Genomic DNA, 24,559 nt, shown 5'->3' with positions numbered 1-24,559 from the left:
CAATATTATGTCTCGAGCAATGTGTCATCACAACAGTACAGTACACAGTGAGACACAAGGTCACAGAAGAATTCTAGTCTTCTAGCTGAAATAGTAAAATAGAATGGAGTAGAATATTAGCAATATTAAGAGATGAATGCTTGAGTTAATCCTTGCTCTTCTTGATGTGTATTGGTGCTCAGAGGGTGGGCATGCCCTATCAGCCCTCGTCCCACCTCACCGGAGCTTAGAGAAACTCTGGCCAAATTGTCTAGAATTTGTGTAGAATGCTAAACCACAGCAATTCATCCAATCCCATGGGTTTTTCTCGGGGTCTGGGTACCTTAACACAATTTCCCCTCCCATTGGTGACACGAAAGGACAGTCTCGAGATTAATTATTCTGTGTTAACTCATACAGACGGGGCGGCACGGTGGTGTAGTGGTTAGCGCTGTCGCCTCACAGCAAGAAGGTCTGGGTTCGAGCCCCGTGGCCGGCGAGGGCCTTTCTGTGCGGAGTTTGCATGTTCTCCCCGTGTCCGCGTGGGTTTTCTCCGGGTGCTCCGGTTTCCCCCACAGTCCAAAGACATGCAGGTTAGGTTAACTGGTGACTCTAAATTGACCGTAGGTGTGAATGTGAGTGTGAATGGTTGTCTGTGTCTATGTGTCAGCCCTGTGATGACCTGGTGACTTGTCCAGGGTGTACCCCGCCTTTCGCCCGTAGTCAGCTGGGATAGGCTCCAGCTTGCCTGCGACCCTGTAGAAGGATAAAGCGGCTAGAGATAATGAGATGAGATGAGATAATGACATGCCCTTCCTCAGGACAATCCAACAGTGTAATTACTCCAGTCAGAACAGAGAGACTCATGGGTCCACAGGCATTGTGGAATTCTGGTATGAGGATTGGGCCAAGCCTTGTCTTTAGTGCACTGGCTATTGAGGAATATGGAATTGTACCATGAGGGTACAAAGATTTCTTTATTATAAAAAAAATGACATAACAGCACACCACCACACATTTTAAGCAGACAATTTGTAAAAATGTGATAATTTGATGATTATTTGTTTTACTGGCTGCACTGTGACACATGTGCAGTTTTACATGTTCGCCCCACATGGGTTCTTCAGTTTCTTCCCACCTCCAAAAAAACAAGACTGTAGGAAATTTGCTGGGATAAAATGCCCCTAGGTGTGAATAAGGACTCACATCCCATTCTGTGAAGGACTCACATCCCATTCAGGGTTTATTCCCACTTCACACCCAAGGGATTCCAGTACAGGCTCCATAATCACCATGACCCTGACCAGCGTATAATGGTTACCAAAGAATGAATTCTGTCTCCTAATAATGTAACATGTGGCAACAATATAATCCCTTTATAAATCTTCAGAGAGAAAGAGAGATTCCCACCAAAAATTTCTCAAAATCATCAGCAGAACTGCTGACAATATAAACAAAACTGTGTGAAATTTTTGTACAGTGCAGTTGGATTTCCTGTCACTGTGGGCCGCAGAGCACAGTAGTATAGTGCAGAGTCTGATACAGCAGCAGAGGAGATGAGCAGATCCACTTGTTTATTTCCTTCAACTTTAGCAGACATTCTTGGGGGAATATTGGGACTTACCGATAGACCTCCACTTTGAAGAACATGAAGAAGGAACTCGGGTTTAGATTTTGGATATTGTCTGTACCATTGCAGGGTGTTTTGTGTAAAACTTGTATCGTATTTGCAGGACAGAGTAACATCACCACCTTCATGAACAACTTCATGGGTGAAAAGTGACTCTACTGAATCTGCCATGGAGTCACCTGTCATAGAAAGGAGAATATAATGTTTTTAACCTTTACATAATCAAGCCAGAACTACATAAGTCAGACCCCCATTCTGCTGTTTTTAACACCACACAGACTAATTAATCACTAATTTAACACTTAATATTTCTGAAGTCACAGAAAAACGTTAACGCCAAGTGAGAGCCACAGACACATGAATATAACAGTGAACATGATGAATGGTCTCAGCTGAATGAGAATATTCTTTCTGTGCTCTGATATATTAAGATCATAAAGGTTCCTGAAGCTCTGCCCCACAGCATCACATGACAGTGTCACCAATGTTATTGACTGATTGATGATTCTTACTGAATAATCCTGGCTTTACATTCAGCCTCATATATGGAACCTGATTTAAGCACATTGTAAGTAAATACAAACTGGAATCAGGAACAGCTACTGTAATAGTCAAAACTATGCAGTGCAAATAATTTAATTTTAAAACCAATTATTATTCAATAATTACATCAGGATTTTTTTTTTAAATCAGGTTTCTGGAAGACAGTTGTGGTTAACCTTTGGCAATGTTGCCGCAAATTTGTAGCAAGGTCATATTTTCACATGCAAATTAATTTTGTGGCAAACCTCTGGTGCACTTGTGGCTAACTTTGTGGAAAACTTACAGCAAACAATTGATTCCTAATTTTATTTTTTTTGCCGCAGATTTGCTAGAATGTTTACTGTTTGCAGCAAATTTGCTGGCTGTGAGATGAGTGCTCAGGGACTTTGTACAAAGTGCAACACCGAAAAGATTTATGGCAAAGATATTCAACAATTTCACTCTTACACAGTGTAGTCACCAACATCACTTCACATATCCATGATGATTATTATTATTATTATTATTATTATTATTATTACAGAAAATATTAATCAACAACACAAAAAGCAAACTAGTGGAAGAAAAAAAACTAATTTGTTTGCTGCATTGATACAAATCACCACATGTATGAATGAGTATATGCATTGTGCCAAGTTATTTCAATGATTTTCCTCAAATAAATATGAATTTCCCCTGATTTTATTCAGGAAATTCATATAGTATAATTATCTTATCTCATTATTTCTAGCCACTTTATCCTGTTCTACAGGGTCGCAGGCCTACCCCAGCTGACTACAGGCAAAAGGTGGGGTACACCCTGGACAAGTCGCCAGGTCATCACAGAGCTGACACCAGGCCTGGAATTTTGTCATTTTAGGGGCAAGGCCACTTGTCCTTTTGTGCTGTCAATTTTTTGAGGGCATGAAGGCCAAAAGCCAGGGCACACCAAGGCCATAAAATAAAACAATTATTTTAAGTTCACGTCTATCATGAATTTAATTTAAGGACTAATGACTCTTCTGAGGAAGATTGGAGTCTCAGTCGAAACTATCAAGCAGGTAAAGAAACATCTCCTACACTATTATGTCTGAAGATAAGAAAATATTGAACACATCTAAACTTATCAATCCATCACTCACGTCAAAAACTGTAAAACTTATTAAACCTATATCCTCCCATAATTTTTGTTCAATTGACACCAAATGTGCAAGAGCATCTTCAGACTGTACTACTACGCAGATTTTTGATTAATCAAAATTGATCCTGTGTAACAGTATATATATTGATCCCACTTGCACCCAGCTTTTCATGTGAATACCAACCTCTAGAGGTAGAACCGCTTGGCTCTCTCTCACAGTTCCTGGAGAGTGAGCGAGTGGTAAGTTCTATGTAAACAGCGCTTCGAACGTAATTAAATATTCATGCTTGTGTTAACATTCTAAATCAACACTCATTGATGTAGATTGTGTCTGAACACTTGTAGTCATTGTCAGTGTATGTTATATTATTTTTAATGTCAATTTGAGCGTGTTATGTCAGAGTTTACAGAGCACACATTTGTACAGCTAATTTGTTATCTCTCCCCACGCTAGCTTTCTTTTGTGCATGCAAGCCTGCACTGCCCTGCTGATCTCCCGTGTTATTTTGTGCATCCCAGGTACATAAGCAATTCCTTGTTGGGCTCTTTTCTGTTTTATTTGATTTTATTCATATGCTCTCTCGCACAGTTCCTGGAGAGTGAGCGAGTGCTTTCTTTTGTGCATGCAAGCCTGCGCTGCCCTGCTGATCTCCCATGTTATTTTGTGCATCCCAGGGTAAATAAAGTTTGCTGCACTGTCCCATGTCTCCTCGTCCTTCAAGCACTTCACAATGCAGATTTTATGAGGGGTTACAATGGTACCATGACCCGAGACTTCATCTCTTCAGCGTTTGCTGTTCATCGTGGGACAATGCAGTGAATTTTGTCAGCGGGATCGCAGATACGAGCTGGTTTGCACAACGCAATGGTAGTTTTGACTAGGCACATAAAGGTGCAGATTAGCTGCTCACTTTTGCATGATGCGAGTGTAAAAGTAAACGGTGATAATGCGTCATTATATAGTAGGATAGTTTGAATGAACTGTTGGACTTTTTGTGTGTATTCTTTTGTATTTTAAGCCACTTCCATTTGTTCATTTCTTCTCTTCTTTTATTCTCTTCTCTCTCGCTCAGTTTGTAGTATGGATGATAGTGACAGAGTAGGTGGTGGGTGGGCTAGTGATCTTACACGGGCAGGGAGGGTGTATGTGCCTCTTGCCATAGGATGTGGGAGGGCACAGACCAGTTGTCCTGAGCAGTTAGCTGCGCTGCCTGGCCCCATAGATCTAGTGGGCACTGATAACATGCATAGTGATGGTGCATGCGGGGGTAGTATTTTGTTTCCTATTCCTAGTAATGCCCAGGCTCCCCTCACCTCCACTCCTATCAGTCCTCCCTCTGAGACAGAGAATACACTCAAACACTTAGGTCTTATGATCACTGAGTTAGGTAAACACATAGGTGACACGGTCACTGCCCGTCTGCTGTCTGATAGACACAATGACTCACAAGCACACACACAGCACACAGATGACAGAGGTAGCCCCCAGACCCAGACTGCTACAGTGGATATGTCTCAGCTTAATGTGGTGCTTAAATCAGAAGTTAAGGACCCACCCACATTCCGTGGTGATGCCACTGATAAGTGTACTGTGAGTGAATGGGCAGACCTCATGGAAACATTTCTGAAAAAGAAAAAAGTCACTGTTGCAGACAGAGCAGATGAGATACTACGTAAACTGATGGGCAGAGCTAAAGATGTGGTCAAGATAGCCCTGAGGAGTGACCCCTCTCGCAATGCAGTCCAGCAACCTGAAATCATTTATGCCATTCTAAAACAACACTTCAGTGATGTCTCATACTCATGCATGCCACTTGCAGACTTTTATGGTACCTTGCCCAAACGATGGGAGGGGGCTCTTGACTACTGGGTCCGTCTTAACAAGGCAGCTGATGTAGCCGACGAGTGTCTGAAGCGCCAGGGTAAGAGTATGGGAGACACTAACAAAGAAGTAGCAATGATGTTTGTGCGCCACTGCCCTGATCAGTCTCTTGCCATGGTGTTCAAGAGTAATCTTGTTGAACAGTGGACAGCTAAAGAGGTTCAGGACAGGATTGATGAGCATCAGAGTGAGATCAAGACCAGGCGCAGAGAAGTCAACTGTCTGCAGCAGAATACTGTACTCTCCCATAATAGTGAACAGGGCTACAGTCTGATTGAGACAGAGTGTGCGCTGCAGTCCTGCAAGCAGAGGGTAGAGCAGCCACGCAGTTCTGATGACTCTGGGCTCACTGCACAGGCAATTGTGGACAAAATGGCTGACATGCTTAGTAAAGTCCTGGAAAGTCTCAATGCCCTCCAATGCTGCTAAACCCCGCAGTACTGCACATGGCAGAATGGACCGCAGCAAATGTCGTGTTTGTGGTGAGGGATCTCACACCACAGCTGAGCACTGTAGAACCCACCACCTGTGTTTTGGCTGTCACAAGCCTGGTCACACAAAACAGTCCTGCCCATCAGCTTCTCAACCAGCCCCAGCCAATGTGCCTCCATTCTCCCCTCAGTCAAACTAGATAGCCTGCATTTTGAGAGGGGTGGTGTGGGTGTTTCTAATGCATCCCTCAATCATTCTTCTGATTTAAAAGCCATATTTGAGTCAGTTAAGCAATGATTCCCAAACACTGCCACAGTCGTCATGCAAAACACATCACATTTACACACAAGTGACAGTCTGTTTTATACCCCTGCAGTTATAAATGGAGCAACCACTGTGAGAGCTATGCTTGATACTGGATCTATGGCATGCACGATTAATGAGGACATTGAGAGAAAATTAACAGAGACTGGTTCATTGGAACATGATGCAAAGTCTAACACTGACATTGTCTTGGTGGGCTGCGGTGGAAAGCTTGTCTATCCAAAGAGAGTCTGTGACCTTCGGCTTGAACTTTATGGATGTACTGTTATCGTGCCCACTCTAGTAGTGCCTGGACAGATTGACGAGTTGATCATTGGCACAAATGTGATTAAATTTTTGTCCCACAAACTCAAAGACAATGACATGTATTGGAAAGTTGTTTCTACCCACTGTAGTTCAGATGGCAGAAGGGCCCAAGACAACTTTGTTGCCATGCTCGCCGGTGTTCACCAGTGGACAGGGGATGACATGCCTGACAAGATGGGTACAGTGAAGCTCCGCCAAGCCATTACTCTTCTACCAGGCCATGAACATCTTGTCTGGGGTAAGCTGCCAGAGAACTCACGCGGCCCGCCAAGCTGCACAGTTATGGTTGAGCCCACCACACCTCATGCAGTCCCAAGAAACATTTTAGTGGGATGTATAGTTACTCCATTGTGGGGGATGGGTGGGTTCCCATGAAAATTATGAATCCAACTGACAAGCCTGTCGTTCTTAGGAGAAATGCCAAAATAGCCGATGTGCATCCCTGTCTGGCTTTGGAAGACATGTTAGACTGTGAGCCCCTTCACCTTACAGCTAATAGCCAGTGGACTAAGAGCAACACACAAATGCCAGGTGCCAACGTTGCAGACATGTTGAACCAGCATGGCCTGACAGATTTAGACATTGACTCTTGTGAAGTGTCTGAGAGTGGGAAACATGAATTATGTAAGCTCGCAGTGGCATATTCAGACATCTTTTCCAAGCACAGCTTAGACTGCGGCAAAGTTAAGGATTTTGTTCACCGCATCCATTTAGTAGACAAGAAGCCATTCCGGCTGCCATACAGACGAGTTCCCCCTGCTGACTATCAGAAACTCAGAGTTGTTCTTAACAAGATGGAAGAGAGGGGGATAATTAGAAAGTCCTCGAGTGAATTTGCATCCCCACTCATCCTAGTATGGAAGAAAAATGGAGATTTGAGTCTGTGTACAGACTTTCGGTGGCTGAATGCACGTACGGTCAAAGATGCGCACCCGCTGCCCCACCAAGAAGACTGCCTCGCTGCACTAGGTGGCAATGTGTTTTTTAGCACAATGGGCTTAACCTCAGGATTTTATAACATTCCCCTCCATGAGGATGACAAAAAGTACACAGCTTTCGCTTCTCCTGTTGGCCTACATGAGTATAACAGGCTCCCACAAGGCCTCTGCAATAGCCCAGCCAGTTTCATGAGAATGATGATGAAGATTTTTGGTGATCAGAATTTCATGAGTTTGCTATGCTATCTTGATGATCTCTTGACATTTGCCCCAACTGAAGATGAGGCTCTAAAAAGACTTGAGATCATTTTTCAGAGGCTGCGTGCACACAACCTGAAACTCTCACCTAAGAAATGTTTTTTTCTCCGACGCTCTGTAAGGTTCCTTGGCCATGTCATTGACAGTCAAGGGATTTCCACTGACCCATCCAAAGTGGAGGCCATCACGAATGTTGTCAGAGCAGATCTAATGAAAGCTGATGGGCTGACTCCTGACGTCAAGAAGATTCAGTCCTTTTTAGGACTGGTGATGTGGTATCAGCGTTTCATTGAGAACTGCTCCACCATAGCCAAGCCACTTTTTCACCTCACAGTTGGGCGTAAACAGGTGAGAGCACACAGAGATGGCAGGAGAAAGAAGGTTCCCATGTCAAGGCAATTGACAGCAGCTGATTGGACCCCTGACTGCGAGCAGGCCTTGCATAAGCTTAAAGATGCACTTCTTGCTAATGTGGTGTTGGCACGCCCTGACTTTTCCAGACCTTTTATTTTGGCTACTGATGCCTCTACTGATGGCCTGGGTGCTGTTTTATCACAAGTTTTGCCTGGAGAAGACTGGGCTCAGCCTATAGCCTTTGCAAGCAAGACTTTAAGTAAAGCCCAGAGCAAGTATCCTGCCCACCGTCTCGAGTTTTTGCTTTGAAGTGGGCGGTCTGTGAGAAATTGAGTCACTGGCTGAAGGGACACAAATTCACTGCTTGGACGGATAACAATCCGCTGACACACATCATGACTAAGCCCAGGCTGGACGCTTGTGAACAACGCTGGGTGGCCAAGCTTGCAGCCTATGATTTTGATGTGAAATATGTCCCTGGTAGTAAAAATGTTGTTGCAGATGCACTGCGTCGAATCCCTTTTGCTGCAACTAAAGTGAGTCACAGACTAATTAATGAGCCTTACTCTGCCCTTCTGTCCATCTCAGAAAATCTGCCTGGCCCTGAATTACAGGACGTATTCCGTCAGTCTACAGCCTGTCCAGCAACTCAACTCGTTGGCATGTCTGGGAGGTCACATGCTCACCACCCTGCTGTTTCCTCAATGTCTGCTGTAGATGTTGCCGCAGTTATGAGTAGCCACACGGACTGGGAAACTGCTGCCAGGGTGAGAGCCGTTCCCTTAGCCCACCACGTTCAGAGTCTCACTGACATTGGTCAGAGTGCACTGCCGTCCTTTTCCACATGTGAGCTTGTAGACAGACAGCGTGGTGATGCTGACCTTGCCCATGTCATTTTTTATGTTGGACGGAGGCGGCGACCCTCCAGGCGTGAATGCGCTCAAGAGACATGGACTACACTGAGACTTCTTAAGCAGTGGCAGAAGTTGTCTATAATGGATGAGATCTTATACAGAGTGGCTAAAGACCCAGACCAGATGGCAAGACAGGTGGCTCGGAAGCTGTGGGACAATTTTTTCTGTTTCTATGGCTTTCCTGAACACATTCACTCGGACCAAGGGTCGAACTTCGAAAGTGAATTGATAGCTGCCCTGCTTCAGATCTCAGGGGTGAAGAAGTCACACACAACTGCCTATCACCATATGGGCAATGGCCTTGCTGAGCGGTTCAACCGCACACTAGGCAACATGATCAGAGCACTCCCGCCTAGAGAGAAACAATATTGGCTGCAAATGTTGCATACACTGGCTTTTATGTATAATTGCACTGTCCATGAAACAACTGGCTTCCCCCCATTTTACCTTATGTTTGGCTGTGTCCCTCGCCTACCAGTGGATGTCTTGTTTAAGTCTGTACTGAGGGAAGATGGTGAAGTTGCCTACCCCAAGTTTGTAGAATCCCTCCACAAAGACCTCCGTGAGGCCATGCTCCTTGTTGAGGAGAACGCCAGTAGAGAGCAGAAACACCAAGCTCAAGTCTACAACCGGCAGGTGAAGGGTGGCCAGATTGTGTGCGGTGACAGAGTGCTGCTTGCTAACAAGGGTGAGAGAGGCCGAAAGAAGTTGGCAGACAAGTGGGAAAATGTTGTTTACACTGTAACTGACACTGATCCAAAGACTCATATTTTCAAAATTCTCAACCCAGTAACTGGACAGACTAAAGTCGTTCATCGTAACATGCTCCTGTGTGTGAATTTTCTCCTTGTCATGACTGAAGCAGAGAGTGAGAGTGTATCTTTGGATTCCTCCTGTAGTGTTGAGTGTGATGACAACACCATGTTTTCCTCCAACCAGCACTCAGAGTGCGTAGACAAAACTGTCCTAACAAATGAATGGGTATCTCACAGTCCTTTTGAAGAGCCTGGCTTCGAGAGCCCTGACCGTATTCCACATTCAGAAACCCCTGGTATGGCTGAGCTGACAGCAGACAATAACTCTCTGACCAATAGTGCTAAAATTGCCAGTGCAGTGCCAGACCAGGAGACCTGTGATTCTGATGCGAGTGCCAGTGCAGTTGACAGTGTTAGTCTGGGCACCACTGTACCACACAGACACGCCATGCCCCTACATTCCCCTGTGCCTACAGAAGCCCAACACGTGCCTGACACTCCTACACGTAGGTCTAGAGTGGGTCGGATTATTCGACCAGTGAATAGACTAATTTACAATATGTCTGCTCAGAAAACACTTGCCTCACCAGCCAGTAGACTTAGGAAGTGGGCAAGTTCAGTTCTTAGTGTTACAACAGTTGGTTAATGTAGAGTCTTCCTCTTCTACTATTTTCCTACTTTTCTTCCCTTTCATTTTTAAGTGGCTTCTTGGTATTATGATGTTGATGTGGCATGTTATTGTGCATGCTGATACTGAATTGAATGTGTGAAGTGTAAATGGCACTTCGTAGGCCATCTTTGTAGGGTTTGTGTCACCCTCACGAGTTCTTAGATGAACAACCTTTGGTTGACGGAGGTGTATCTCAGGATGATATGCCTATTTCAATTCAAGATCTTTGTGATGTGTATAATGTGTAATAATGTGTGTAATAATAGTGTGTTATCCTTGTACCTGGGTATTCTACTTGCCATGGATGTTTGTTGTTGGGATGTCTGATGCAGGAGCATTGGCTTTGTTGTGTTTTTTTGTGTGCAAGTGGAATTAAGAGGGGGAGAATGTAACAGTATATATATTGATCCCACTTGCACCCAGCTTTTCACGTGAATACCGACCTCTAGAGGTAGAACCGCTTGGCTCTCTCTCACAGTTCCTGGAGAGTGAGCAAGTGGTAAGTTCTATGTAAACAGCGCTTCGAACGTAATTAAATATTCATGCTCGTGTTAACATTCTAAATCAACACTCATTGATGTAGATTGTGTCTGAACACTTGTAGTCATTGTCAGTGTATGTTATATTATTTTAATGTCAATTTGAGCATGTTATGTCAGAGTTTACAGAGCACACGTGTGTACAGCTAATTCGTTATCTCTCCCCACGCTAGCTTTCTTTTGTGCATGCAAGCCTGCGCTGCCCTGCTGATCTCCCGTGTTATTTTGTGCATCCCAGGTACATAAGCAATTCCTTGTTAGGCTCTTTTCTGTTTTATTTGATTTTATTCATATGCTCTCTCGCACAGTTCCTGGAGAGTGAGCGAGTGCTTTCTTTTGTGCATGCAAGCCTGCGCTGCCCTGCTGATCTCCCATGTTATTTTGTGCATCCCAGGGTAAATAAAGTTTGCTGCACTGTCCCACGTCTCCTCGTCCTTCAAGCACTTCACAATGCAGATTTTATGAGGGGTTACACCTGGAGTACATCAAAATGTTTGACTGTAAATGGAACATATACTAGCATCAGGGATTAAAGTATTCCGGCCCCCTGCCGGATTTCCGGCATGCAGCACTTGACTCCGGGCAATATATATATATATATATATATATATATATATAAATATATATAAATAATTATTAGGAGGAAAAAAACGTTCGATAACCCCATGGCTTTCGAGTGTGTTCGTTCTCTGCCAATGATAGGAAAGAAGCGCAACTCTCCAGTTCTGAAACTAACAGTATTAGCCAATCAGAAGTAAAATGGGGCGGGTCTTAACACAATGTGCTTCGAGCAACTTCAGAGTAGAGAGAGCGGCATTTCATGGAGTGGGGGCGATGCAGTATATGAAGCCAGGGGAAAATACCCTCGCCATAGATAAAGGTCTGAAGAATAAATGGCGCTGGGCATGGCTGGAGGAGATTGGACGAGATGGCAAGCCATTTAGCAGTTGGTGTAGGAAGTTGAGGGAGCCAGGTGCTTGCTTCTGCATGCTGTGCTCCAAGAAGCTCATATATGCATCCAGCGGCAAAAAGGTTCTTCCTAGACACGAGTCAGACCCTGCTCACAGAGCAGCTGTGAGTTAAAAGTTAAAAGTTATTGAAATGTTGAAATTGTTGAATTATTTGAATTATTAAAACTGTTTAAAAAGTAAACCACTGTCCTTTTAATGTACCCTAAATTAAATGGTTACAAAGATTTTATTTTTCCAATGCTAGACTGCATTTCACATACCCTTGTAACAGTTCACCTTGTGATTGTAGGTCAATTTGTAACCTGTTAAGGACAAAGCTTAGCATCAAAACTTGATATCAAAAGAAATCCTAAATGCTACATGTAGATTTTGGTGAGGTGCACTTTTGCCATCTACTGGCCGTTTTTGGTATTGCATTTTCAAAAGTCAAACTTAGTCTGCAATCATTCATGCAATCTTTTTGACCCTGTGAATGTGTTCATGTCGCATATTACGACCCCTGCAACCACATAAAACATATATATGCCTATATTGTGTGCCAACTCTTCCAACTGACCGGCCATATAGAGGCGCTTGCATGAGTCTAAGAAGTTCAGGCTCAGGATTTTTTTTTTTTTTGCTTTAATCCCTGTAGCATGCAGGCTACTGATTAACCCATGAGAGCCCAGACTGATTTCTCAATCAAGGAAAATTATTGAGGAAATAAAATGAACTAAATAGACAACAAAGAAAACATTTCTGGCCTTTTATTTTTTAAAATAGCACTTTCATGTCTCAAGATTTGAAATATTAAATTGCAAATTTGCAGAACAGTGCAACACTATTACACTGTTAACCTGAAAGTTCATTCTATGCAAACAGTTTGAGTAAATACCACTTTTAAAGATTAGTTTTATTGCATTACTTAAACAGTATGAGTATATGAAGAGTATATGAGACAGTCATTGGGTGTACTCATTTTTGTAATTTAAACAAACTTAAACTATCATGTTTTACCTCAGGCCACAGTGCTGCCCTGTTGTGATTGGCTCAAAACTCAAGACAAGTCTGTGCTTGTCCGATGACGACTACAGAGGAAGTTGCACCATTTTCTAATTTACACAGAGCAATTTAAGGTCTTTGCACTTTGCATGCTCCTTGGACAATCTGCCTGCATTTTTCTGTTTTTAACAATGAGATAAAATCTCTTGCGATGGTGACCTCATCAAGATGGCAGCAGTTACACTTCAGTTAAACAGCAAAAAAAAAAAATACAATACTAGTAACAAAACAATGTTAACTGCATAGATTAAAAAAGTGGCTATGAACAGACAACAGCACATATCATATTACAGCAGGAACAAGCTGTTAGGGTTTTGCTGGGATTTGAACCTGGTTCGTTGGTGTGATGATCCAGCAAATCCCCACTAGGCCAATGACTCAAATGCAGAGGCGTGAGGCGGAAGTAGAAAAAGTAACAAAAGGTTTATTTATACTATGTACACTATATACAATCCAGGGCAAAACAAAAAAAAAAACAAAGAGTATAATTCAAAAAGAAAAAGGCAAAAATGCAAAAGCTCAGAAGATCCACAAAACACAGTACAAAGGAAACTGGAGATAAACATAACAGCACAAAGACTCCGTGACAAGAGGACTGAACTCAGGGGTATAAATACACAAACTAATTAAGGACACAGGTGAAGATAATTAGGACTAACAGGCAATTAACAAAAAAAAACACAAAACACAGGAACAGTGGCGGCCTCTAGAGGCCAAAATAAATATGACATGAAAAGGAAATAACAGCGGCCTCTAGAGGCCAAAACAGTCCAAGTCCTCACAGGACCCCCCCCCTCTAGGAGCGTCTCCTGACGTTCCCAGGGCGATCCGGATGGGCCGAATGGAAGTCCCGACACAGTTCTTTATCCAGGACATCCCGAGCAGGAACCCAGCAGCGCTCCTCAGGACCATAGCCCTCCCAGTCCACCAGATATTGCAACCCGCCGCGGACCCGGCGGGAGTCAAGCAGGCGATGCACAGTGAACACAGTCTGCCCCTGGAAGATGCGGGGGGGTGGGGGGTTCCTAGGGGCAGGGGCATATGTAGACGTCAGTACAGGCCGCAACAGGGAAACATGGAAAGTGGGGTTGATCCTCAGAGTCTGGGGCAACTGGAGCTGGTAGGAGACAGGGTTCACCCTGCGCACCACCTTGAAGGGGCCAATGTAGCGAGGAGCAAGCTTGCGGTTCTCCACCCGCAGCGGAAGGTCCTTAGTGGACAGCCAAACCCGCTGCCCAGGGCGGAAAGTGTGTGCAGGTCTTCTATGGCGGTTGGCCTGAGTCTGGTTGGTTCTGGAGGTCTGTATGAGGGTCTTCCTGACCTTGCTCCAGGTCTTGCGACACCGTCTCACATATTGGTTGACCGAGGGCACCCCCGCGTCCTCCTCCTGGTCCGGGAACAGAGGTGGCTGGAACCCGAATTGGCACTGGAATGGCGACAGCTTGGTGGCCGATGACTGCAGGGTGTTGTGGGCGTACTCTGCCCATGGCAGCCAGGTGCTCCACGATGTCGGGTTATCCATAGCCAGGCCTCGCAGGGTGGTTTCCAGGTCCTGGTTGAGCCTCTCCGTCTGACCATTGGACTGTGGGTGAAACCCAGAGGAGAGGCTGGCAGTGGCTCCGATGACCTTGCAGAACCCGTGCCACACTCGGGAGGAGAACTGGGGCCCTCGGTCTGAGACGATGTCCTGTGGAAGACCAAAGACTCGGAAGACATGATTAAATATAAGTTTCGCTGTTTCAAGAGCAGAGGGGAGTTTGCACAGAGGTATGAAGCGGCAGGCCTTGGAGAATCTGTCAACAATGACCAAAATGACCATGTTACCTTGTGACTCAGGGAGACCCGTGATGAAGTCGACTGCCACGTGGGACCAGGGACGCCGGGGAATGGTCAGAGGATGCAGGAGACCCTGGGGACGCTGTCGTGGGTTCTTGGTTCTGGTGCAAACCTCACAGGACAGGACAAATGACCTTACTTCCTGCTCCATGTTAGGCCACCAGAAGCGTCTTTTCAGGAAGTCCAGGGTCCTCCGAGCTCCCGGGTGGGCGGTGAGAGGGGAAGAGTGACCCCACTGGAGAACCTTGGCCCGGGCTTGATGTGGGACGTACAAGAGGCCCGGTGGCCCCGTCCCAGGACCGGGGTCCTGGCGTTGGGCTCGTCGAACAGCCTCCTCAATACCCCAGCGGACAGGGGCCACAATCCGGGACACCGGGATAATAGGCCCGACTTCATTCTCCCTGTTAGTGGCAGAGAACAGCCTGGACAGTGCGTCAGGTTTGGTGTTCTTGGAGCCGGGACGGTACGAGAGGGTGAAGTCAAACCGACTGAAAAACAGGGCCCACCTAGCCTGTCGAGGGTTCAGTCTCTTGGCTTGCTGGAGGTACTCCAGGTTCTTGTGGTCAGTCCAAACCAGGAATGGATGTTGCGCTCCCTCCAGCCAGTGCCTCCACTCCTCAAGGGCCAGTTTGACCGCTAGCAGTTCTCGATCCCCCACATCGTACCGGGACTCCGCAGGACTCAGGCGGTGGGAGAAGTAAGCGCAGGGGTGCAGCTTTCCTTCCGAACGTTGAGAGAGTACCGCGCCGACACCACTGTCCGAGGCGTCCACCTCCACAATGAATGGTTGGGAGGTGTCCGGGAGGACCAGAATGGGTGCCGTGCAGAAGCGGGCCTTGAGGTCTTTGAACGCCTTTTCTGCCTGAGGAGACCAGCCATAAGATCCACCTGTCCCTTTGGTGAGGTCTGACATGGGTGCTGCCACAGAACTGAAGTTCCTGATGAACTTGCGGTAGAAGTTAGCGAATCCTAAGAACCGCTGAACCTCCTTAACGGACTTGGGAGTAGGCCAGTCCCGGACGGCCAGGGTCTTGGCAGGGTCCATTTGGAGTTGGCCTGTCCGTACAATAAATCCCAGAAAGGAGACCTCGGGAACATGAAATTCACATTTCTGGGCCTTGGCGAACAGATTGTTCTGTAGCAGCCTCTGGAGAACCTGGCGGACATGGTGGCGGTGCTCCTGCACGGTCTTGGAAAAGATAAGGATGTCATCGAGGTAGACAAAGACGTACAGGTTAATCATGTCCCTTAAGACGTCGTTGATTAGGGCCTGAAAAACAGCTGGTGCGTTGGTGAGTCCGAAGGGCATCACCTGGTATTCGTAGTGCCCAGACGGGGTGTTAAAGGCAGTCTTCCACTCGTCTCCCTGTCGGATACGGATGAGGTGGTATGCGTTCCGTAGGTCCAACTTGGTGAAGACGGTGGCGCCTTGGAGCAGGTCGAAAGCAGTGGACATCAGCGGAAGGGGATATCGGTTGCGCACAGTAATCTTGTTCAGGCCCCTGTAGTCAATACATGGTCGAAGCCCCCCATCCTTCTTGCCGACAAAGAAGAAGCCGGCACCAGCAGGTGAGGTGGAGGGTCGAATGAACCCAGAGACCAGGGCGTCTTTGAGGTATTCCTCCATAGCCTTGCGTTCTGGCTGAGAGAGGGAAAACAGTCTGCCACGAGGAGGGGTAGTCCCAGGGAGCAAGTCGATGGCACAGTCGTAGGCCCGGTGCGGAGGAAGAACGGCGGCCCTGCTCTTGCTGAATACCTCCTTGAGATCCCAGTACTCTGTGGGAACTTGAGATAACTCGGTGAGATCAGGGGGCTCGGCAGGAGACACAGGAGAGCTAGAGAGCAAACAAGAGGCATGGCATGCAGGGCCCCATTCCACAACCTGGCTTGTTACCCAGTCTATGCGAGGGTTGTGGCGAGTAAGCCAAGGAAGGCCTAGAATAACTGGGAACTCAGGTGAAGGAATCAGGTGCAGGGATATTTCTTCCTTGTGACCTTGAGACTGGAGGAAGACTGGAGAAGTAACTTGAGTGACTCTTCCATCACCTAACGCTTGGCCATCGAGGGCAGACACACACAGAGGGACTTCAAGAGGTGCAGTAGGTATATTGATGCTTTGGGCGAAGTGAATATCCATAAAGTTCCCAGCCGCCCCTGAGTCTATCAAAGCTTGACAAGAGTGGACAGACTCACCCCAGGAGATGGAGACCGGGATGTAGATTCCTTGGCCAGGGAGTCCGGGAGAGAGGGTAGGCCCCGTCACAACCCTCCCTCGGCTGGACGGGGCGGTCCTTTTCCCAAGAGTTCGGGACATGATGCTCGGAAGTGACCAGGCTTGCCACAGTAGATGCAGCACTTGTCCCTCCTTCTGCGCTCCCTCTCAGATGCGGAGAGGCGAGTACGACCCACTTGCATGGGTTCTGGACAGTCACTGAAGGAGGTAGACAGTCTCCAGGTAGAGGTAGGGAGGCTGGGGGGGCTCAAGGCTTGGTGGCGTTCTCTCATCCTGTTGTCCAGACGAATAGCATGTGAGATGAGGGTTTCGAGGTCACTTGGGCATCCAATAGAGGCCAGACCGTCCTTGATGGGGTCAGACAGACCATGGTGGAAGGCTGACACCAGGGCAGTCTCGTTCCATCCACTTACTGCTGCGAGTGTTCGGAACGAGATGGCGTAATCTGCGACGCTTCCTCCTTGCCGGATGGACATGAGCTTTCGGGCTGCGTTGGTACTGATGTCTGCCTGATCGAAAACCCGAAGCATCTCTTCAGAGAACAGCTGGAAATCAAGGCACTCAGGTCCCTGTCTTTGCCAGATAGCAGTAGCCCAGGCTCGCGCCTTACCAGCTAATAAGGTTATCACAAAGGCAATCTTGCGGCGATCTGTAGTGTAGGTGGTAGGCTGAAGCTCAAAGGTGAGTTGACACTGGGTAAGGAACTCTCGGCACTCACTGTGCTTGCCGTCATACCTCTGTGGTGCAGGAAGGCTGGGTTCGCGAGGTGAAGAAGGCAGCATGGCAGGAGGCACTGGAGCAGGAGTGGGAGCTGGATCAGGAGCAGGAACTGGATCAGGAGATGCAGGCAGAGATGTCAGCTGTGCCAGGGTTTTCCCAATTTGCTGAAGCAGTTCCTCGTGGCGAGCAAGGGCCTCACGTTGGCTGGTGAGCGTACGTCCATGAGCGTCCATGGTCGCTCCGAAGCGTGTCAAAGCTGCCATAATTCCCTGAAGGTTGGCCGGGTAGACAGTTGAAGCAGCCTCTGCTGAGTCGGTCATGACGGAGTCTTTCTGTTAGGGTTTTGCTGGGATTCGAACCTGGTTCGTTGGTGTGATGATCCAGCAAATCCCCACTAGGCCACCAGGGGAATGACTCAAATGCAGAGGCGTGAGGCAGAAGTAGAAAAAGTAACAAAAGGTTTATTTATACTATGTACACTATATACAATCCAGGGCAAAACAAAAAAAAAAAACAAAGAGTATAATTCAAAAAGAAAAAGGCAAAAATGCAAAAGCTCAGAAGATCCACAAAACACAGTACAAAGGAAACTGGAGATAAACATAACAGCACAAAGACTCCGTGACAAGAGGACTGAACTCAGGGGTATAAATACACAAACTAATTAAGGACACAGGTGAAGATAATTAGGACTAACAGGCAATTAACAAAAAAAAACACAAAACACAGGAACAGTGGCGGCCTCTAGAGGCCAAAATAAATATGACACGAAAAGGAAATAACAGCGGCCTCTAGAGGCCAAAACAGTCCAAGTCCTAACACAAGCAGTAGTAACATCCATGACCTTACTCTTAAAGCTCAACAAAGGAAAAACTTGACAGCAAGCTACTGTAATTAGCATTTGTTACCGGCTACAGTCGGTACTTGGCATGTTAAAAGTGGGTCAACGTTGTAACGACATAACGTTACTGTACAAGTAATGCTTCTATAACAGTAACAAACTTAAGCCCTATACAGTATGTTGAAATTCCTATCTTATTTGTTCGTTAATTTATCTCACAGTCTTACCTCAGTCAACTTCTTCCCTCCTTCTGTGAAAATTCAACGTCTCGGATGCGGACACAAGTGGGAAGGGGATTAAGTCTCCTGGTTGGCTGGTGATAGATTGCTGTCATTATAGCACGCCGGAGCGGTTCATGCCAGGCTCGAGTCCGATCCACCACTGATGAGTTGCCCAATAAGAATCCAGAATGTCATCAAAAGACGTATTTTTTTCTCAATAGACGCAGGTGATGTTAAAGCCTATTGGCAGTCACGAGGCAGACTACAAAACCGCAAGGCATCAAGGCCACTGTGGCCTTACAGCAAATATTTTTTTTCCAAGGACACAAGGCCAAATTGAGAGAGCACAAGGGCCATAGCCCTCATGAAATTCCTGCCCTGACTGACACATAGACAACCATCAATTTAGAGTCACCAGTTAAATTAACCTGCATGTCTTTGGACTGTGGGGGAAACTGGAGCACCCGGAGGAAACCCACACAGACAACATGCAAACTCCACACAGGAAGGCCCTCGCCAGCCATGGGGCTCAAACCCAGACCTTCTTGCTGTGAGGCAACAGCACTAACCACTACACCACCGTGCTACCCCTACTAACCATGGTCTCATCGCATCGCTCCTGTGGAGGGCGGTCCCATGTGGACAACTGGGGGTCGCACCTGGAGGAAGCTCTGGACACTTGCAGTGGTGCTTTTGTGGCTGCGGACTGCAGTTGACTTGCTGACTTTGGGGACTGCAGTTGACTTGGGGACTGCAGTTGACTTGCTGACTTTGGGACTGCAGTTTTCGTGAATGGTTTTCTGCTCGGGTTTCTGTCGGTGGGGAATTTATAGCATCAACGAAGCTGACTTGATATTAGGACTGTTAATGTTATAGTCATGTTGTCTGTTGTTGCCCAAATGAGGATGGGTTCCCTTTTGAGTCTGGTTCCTCTCGAGGTTTCTTCCTCATGTCGTCTGAGGGAGTTTTTCCTTGCCACCGTTGCCACAGGCTTGTTCATTGGGGATAGATTAGGGATAAAATTAGTTCATATTTTAAGTCATTCAAATGCTGTAAAGCTGCTTTGTGACAATGTTTATTGTTAAAAGCGCTATACAAATAAACTTGACTTGACTTGAGGATGGCCCCACATGAAGAGCCTGAAGATCACTGAGGTCACTCATGGTGTTTATGGTTTGTCTCTTGATGGCTTGGCCTGTCCAGTGTTTTTGTTAGCTCAGATGAGAAAGTAGCCAGAATGTACAGCCCACTCTATGATTGACACACTGCATTATTTAAAATGTGTAGCCATTTTTTGTGAGGCAAATACTAAACAGAAGCTAACTGCAGCTAGGAAGTAAAGTTGTGAGTGACATTACAGCAGTTTCTGTGGGCTGTTTTGAGGATTGGCACAGGGCCTTCAAGGTTCTGCTGTGGCCACAATCTTCAGTAACTGTGAATGAGTCAGGGCTCCATAGCTCAGTGGTAAGAGCGCTGGTCTTGTAAACCAGAGGTTGTGAGTTCAACCCTTACTGGGGCCTGTAAGGGACATTTTGAATGTAGAAAGGTGATCCAGACAAAAGAAGGGATATTGAGAACACTGACACCAGAAGGTGAGCAAGTGCTGCTCATGATTTTTCATCACCTGAAGACCACTTTCTGCTGGTGAGAATGGCCCCAGATGGACAATTTGAAGATCAGTGAGATTACTGTGGATGAGACAAAGAACCTGAAGGGGTCTTTGGTGTGCAATTTCTGCAAAACATGTTGCACTCAAGTCTCCATCAATACACAGTTGATAACATCAACAAAAAAATGACTTCAAGAGGGACCATGTGACATTGGCTGGGGAGAAGACGTGTTTGGACAGCATGCAGTCATCTTATCAGAGAAGTTTGCTTTTTATCCATTTGTACTTAGGTTTAAACTTTTTTTTTTTTTTAGTTCTAAAAAAAAAAATACTGAGGTCCAGACCTCAGTGACCTCATAGTTGGCAACGGACATGATTTTAATACAACCTAATTCCCAATAAAGCTATTCTCATTTACATTTTTTTCTGTTTCTGTTATCAGGCAATGGAGCGAGTGTGAAATAGTGACTAAAATGTGGCCCATTAAAACATGTTCACCAGCAGTCACATCCAAGCCATTTTCACGCTGCTACTCTGCACTGAGAAAATTCCTATTTTATAACCTCAGTGTCATCTGACAAAATCAGCATGCACATAATTAAAAAAAAAACAACAACTATGCAGTGATAATTACTATACTTACATATAAAATGATTACTCAGAGAGAAAGTTTGAAGAGACAAGATGTTTTCCTTATTTTTTCTCTCACACAGTGCACAGCCTCTGTCTACCTGGGAAACCAACCACAAGAAGGATGTTTCGTTTTCAGTCGGGTATGATTAGGCCTCATCTGCCCTGTAGTGAATAAACATTTTAATCCTCTGGAGACAAAGATGTTGTCTCCCGAAAGTAGCTAAGATTTGTTCAAAAAGTCACAAGATTTGTCACTAAGTCAAAACTGAGCGGTGGGACTTTGCCATTTTTTTCTGAACCGCACTTCCAGGAGGGGCTGCCATTGGCCTCCCAAGCCGGCCGAGAGCACTCCTCGTCGGGCACAGCCAGGCGGACGAATGCCCTGGTCCGTCCGCCCTGTCTAAAAAATAGGTACATCCTCGTGCCCATGGTAAAGCTGAGCAGGGGAACTTTGTCATTTTTCAGCCTGATGCCCATGGTAAAACTGAGCGGTGGGACTTTGTCAATTAGTCTGTCTGCCGTCAAGTTCCTGTCGAGGACTTAGACTTTGTCAACCAACAGAACCACACCCAAAGCTATGAACAATAAATGAGAAAAATAAATAAATAAATGAATGAAAATAATTGAAGGACAAATGAGCAATTAAATGAAAATAGAAATGAATGAAATAATTAACAATTAATTTACACTTCAAAAAAATCCCTATTCTTGGTGGGATTTGAGCTCACACCTCCCCTGCCTAGCGCTCAATGGACATCAGATCTAATGACTGAGCTATCCCAAAAAAGAGTGCTTAGATACTCCAAATAAAGCCGATGCTCCACATGTATATGGGGAAAAGGGAGGAATCCATGCAGGTTTGTATATATGCAAGTATAAAAGATAATTACGGAGCCCCTCTGGTGACATGGGTGGAAAAAAAATATTCCGTGGCCACGAGTTAATAACGCGTGGGAACAAGATCCTATTCCGTGGCCACGACTTGTTTAATGCGTGGGAATTAGATGATTAGGTGGCCATGAATTAATAATGCGTGGCCACGAGAAGTGTTAGTCATTTCATCACTCAGACTGTTGACTTTCTGGCATCAGTAGCTTCAGCCGCAAACATGGACAAGTTTGATCTGATTTTGTTTTATTTTAATCTAGGAATTAATTATAATGATATCCTTAAATCACTTGCAGTTAGACATGGAGTACTTCTGAGCAAGAGACACTTAATTCAGCTGCTCAAAAAGTACAGGCTCAAACGTAGACAACATGTTGACCTCGGGGAAGTTATAGATTTCATCATGCAGCAGCTGGAAGGACCTGGAAGACTGCATGGCTACAGGTGGATGTACAACAAATGCTTGGAAAATGGCATTCGTGCACAAAAGGAAGATGTTCGTTTGATTCATGCAGCACTGGACCCTCACTCCTTGTCCATGCGTCGTTCTAGGCGACTGATCCGTAGGCAGTATTTTGCCCTAGGACCCAACTACATCTGGCATGTGGATTCTTATGACAAGTTAAAACCATATGGAATCTGCATCAATGGTTGCATAGATGGCTTTTCCTGCAAAATAATTTGGTTAAAAGCTGCACACACAAGCAGCGACCCACGCGTTATTGGCGGATACTTTTTGGAGACCGTGGAGCAGTTTGGTGGTGGTCCCTGGATCCCCCGAACAGATCTGGGAATGGAGAATGTGGTTGTCCGAGACATCCAGACCTACCTTCGCTGCAGTGATGCCGTTAGTAGATCTGGTGAACAAGGCTACATCGCAGGAGCAAGCACTACAAATCAAAGGATTGAGAGTTGGTGGGGCATGCTGCGTAAAGAAGGAATGGAGTACTGGATACAACTTCTGAGAGAAATGAAAGATGAGAGCCTGTTTGTTGGTGACTACCTGGACAAATCACTTGTGCAGTTGTGCTTTCGGAACTGTATTCAGGTGAGGTTGAGGAAAGTTTGTGGCTTATGCTCTTTCATACCATGAGCAAATGTAATATTACATATATAATACATATATAGGAAATTACTGGATGCAATTCTGCGGAACCATAACGTTATAGCTTTTGGCTAATCATTTTAAGATTCAGCTGTGGGATGTTGAATCGTTGATAAGTGTTTCAGCACCACTGACATTGGACAGCACCGAAAAGCGTCTCCTTGTAAAATGGCAGTGGGCGACTCGAAAACTACTTTTCTCCCTATTTATTATTAATTAATTAATTGACTGATTTTACACTTCGGTCGACTATTCAAGTACAGAAAAATCATTATAAGTGTAACACACTGTACTCAGGTGTTGTTGTAATCAGGTATTATGGGTTTATTTTGATGCAATTCACTGTAACACACAAATACACACACTATTAACACCATATGAGGGTGAACTGTTAATTACAGCGATTTCCACCGGACTTCCTCCCTCTTAGCTACAGCTGTCACCATGGTAACGAGGCAAACAGTCACCCTCGCACTACCAGGTTGCTACTCCCATCTGTAGGCGAAAAGTAGCAGCTGGGCTAGTCTGTTCTGGAATCAGGTGTGTCTACACAAGCAAATAATAAACTAATAAATAAAATGTCCAGGGTACCACATAAGCAGTGGTATAGTTTTAGATGCCATTGAAATGAACTTGAGATTCAGATGCAATTACAAAATTTAAAAAATCTTCTTAAATCTTAAAAAAAATTGTGTTGTATGAAGTGTAAAATATTACCTGTAGTATTTAGCATCACAGAATTCATGTCTCAACAAGCATGTGTGTATTTTCTGCTTTTTTGTGACATCTTCTGATTAGCCTTTAAACCTTTGTTTTGACCATACATATTTTCAGGAACAGCTCGATGAGATCAAGGCAGTCTGGAACAGCCACCGCATCCGGCCAATAAGAAATCCCAACGCACCCAGTGGGATTCCGGAAGTGATGTACACTGTACCACAGCTGTGGGGTACTGAGGACTTCATGGTTTCACACAGCAACCTTGATGACTGCAGACAGGCATGCAAGTTCCTCTCACCTGTCCCCTGCGACGATGATATATTTGACTTATGTAATATAGTCACGTCAGAGTCTGGGCTTACTTTTCCCAGTAACTTATTAGAGGCTCAAGAGTTTTACTTGACAATTCGAGAGGCTGTTCACTCTCTCATCGTTAACTGAGCAGCCTATCAAACTGTGTAAGTGACTGAAACCATTAAAGATTCCAGATGTGAAATTACATGACTTTTTTATTTTTTGTGATTTAAAGGCTTGGCATTCTCTTTCTGCTCTTGCTTTTTTTTACTGAAGGTAATATGACTCTTACTTAATAATACAGGGGCAATCTCAACATATGCTGAATTAATGTTTATTGACCTATTGTATTCAGCAAAAAAAAAAAATAGCCAACAATATTTGTACCTAATTTTATGTTGAGGCTTAACAGATTCAGATTGGTATATTCAAATTGGTAATTGATTGGTATAGTACAATCTTCTTTAGACTTTTGATGTCACTGATACTGTACATTACACCACACAGACAGGAAGTGAGTCACAAATTCACCATGCATTGCTTGATATGGCTCAAACTTAACAGCTTGTAGGATATCATGGTTCTGAAGACATCCACATGCCAAAGACACCCTCTGGTATAGCGCCGCCATTTGGACATGGACAGTAATGACCAGTGATGGGAATAACGGCGTTAGAAATAAACGGCGTTACTAACGGCGTTACTTTTTTTAGTAACGAGTAATCTAACTAATTACTTTTTACATCGTTATAACGCCGTTCCCATTACTTACAATAAAATGCTATGCGTTACTTTATTAACTA

General features: G+C 45.3%; 1 non-coding gene and 1 pseudogene across 1 annotated transcript; both read left to right on the top strand.

Annotated features, from left to right (window-relative positions):
* Positions 1-24,559, top strand: part of LOC132901311 (zinc finger protein 850-like) — a 495,238-nt pseudogene that overhangs the window by 126,429 nt on the left and 344,250 nt on the right.
* Positions 19,955-20,027, top strand: trnat-ugu (transfer RNA threonine (anticodon UGU)). Its single transcript has one exon. It is a non-coding gene; the product is annotated as a tRNA-Thr (tRNA).

This window comes from Neoarius graeffei, chromosome 17 (assembly GCF_027579695.1).
Source record: "Neoarius graeffei isolate fNeoGra1 chromosome 17, fNeoGra1.pri, whole genome shotgun sequence".
NCBI lineage: Eukaryota > Metazoa > Chordata > Actinopteri > Siluriformes > Ariidae > Neoarius > Neoarius graeffei.
Note: the sequence above shows the minus strand (reverse complement) of the source record. Positions and strands in the feature narration are given on the sequence as shown.